The sequence below is a fragment of the Arvicola amphibius genome, chromosome 5 (genome assembly GCF_903992535.2).
Source record: "Arvicola amphibius chromosome 5, mArvAmp1.2, whole genome shotgun sequence".
Taxonomy (NCBI): Eukaryota; Metazoa; Chordata; class Mammalia; order Rodentia; family Cricetidae; genus Arvicola; species Arvicola amphibius.
Window position 1 is genome coordinate 107,617,923 of NC_052051.1, and position 1,666 is coordinate 107,619,588.

Genomic DNA, 1,666 nt, shown 5'->3' on the forward strand with positions numbered 1-1,666 from the left:
CGAGACCAGCCTGGTCTACAAGAGCTAGTTCCAGGACAGGCTCCAAAGCCACAGAGAAACCCTGTCTCGAAAAACCAAAAAAAAAAAAATGTATTTCATAAACAGGGTTTCAGGAAAGCACACCTTAGAATGCACTGTAACCCAGAAGCTAGTCGCTCTTTTAGTTCTAGTACCAATAGTCATGAGAGGAGGCGATGCTGCAGACCTACTTACGTGGGATAGGTTCAGATTTTTAATCTACATTCCTTACATCTTTCACCTACTTTAAGGACATACCAGGCCCTATCTCTCTGAATAACTAACTCTTTACTCTCTTCTCTTTAGGAAATTGTAAAGCTTTAGAAATTATCCCAGATCTCTGATACTCAAATCTTTTCAATACATTTCTTTTCGGTCAAGTAAGGCGTACTCTGTTGACCTGCCCTCAGATACAGACTCTTCTCGCTGCTTCTGAATCCATGTATTAAGCTTTCATGCCTGTTATCATGTCTTTTATTTCTAATATTTTGTTACGTTTATTTCTTTTCAATGTTTCCTTCTTTGCTGGGGTTTTCCATGTTTTTATTTATGTCAAGAGAACTCATAATCAAAGCATTTGGTGGCAGCTGCTTTGAAGTCTCTGTCAAGCTTTTATTGGTGGCAATGTTCTTCTCTGTTTTCTTTCCTCATTTAGGTTGTAGATTTCCTAGTTCTTGGTGTGAAAAGTTATGTTTAATGTGTCCTTGGTTCTGAAGACAAAGGGCTGCAACATCCTTGACCCTCAGTCTTTTTAAACAAGGAGTCCAAGTTTATGTGTAATGGAGAAATGGGGGCTGCATATGTATGCCCCACCTGATGGGCTCCTTCTCCTATCTCCCTACTTTTTCTTTCTTTTAAGCTTTTACTTTATATGTCCTCTAGGAAACTGTCTGCATGACACGGTAGATCAAGTCACCGCAGATCTACTCCTTTGGCTCTTTGCCAACGCTGACATTGGCTGGCCTTTGAGGGCCCCCTGACCTTCTTCATCCTGTTCTTGCATTCCTTTTGCTGTTTTCAAGGAGTCTTTTTCTTCTCATAAAGGCCACATCTTGCCAGTCTGTGTTTGGGCTCACTCTTCTTTGCACAATCTAGAGACTCATAGGTCATGCCAAAGCCAGTTGTTTTGCCACCACCAAAGTGGGTTCTGAATCCAAATACAAAGATGCTAACTGGTGTGGTTTTGTATATTTTTGCTAGCTTTTCCCGAATTTCTGTCTTTGGTACAATTGCCTTCCCAGGGTGACGGACATCAAGGGCCATTTATTTCCTTTGAAGAAGATGATTAGTCATGAACTTCCTGGTCTGTATTGTTACTGTGTCATTCTTGATGGCTACTGTGCCCAAGCTGCAAAGGAGGAAAAGAGCCCATCTTCCTACTTATTTTCTTAGGTTAGATCTCTTGTCCTTTGTCTTTGTTTCAAAAGATTGTTTCCAAACATATTCACACTAGTATTTTTGTCTGTTTGGTAAAGGTGAAAAAATAGGCAGCTTTCACATCCTGGACTTTTCAGTACACTGTGAAAACATGTAAGTACATGTGTTTTCACATTGAAAGTAGGGACTCAATGTTCCTAGCTCATATTTGCACCCTTAATCTCACATTTTATGTCTCACGGTTCTGTAGAGACCATGCTTTAGCTTTAAG

The 1,666-nt window shown here is 40.3% G+C and overlaps 1 pseudogene; it reads right to left on the reverse strand.

Annotated features, from left to right (window-relative positions):
• Positions 1-941: 941 nt before the first annotated feature.
• On the reverse strand, positions 942-1,338 carry LOC119815115 (annotated as a pseudogene).
• Between the last annotated feature and the right edge of the window lie 328 nt (positions 1,339-1,666).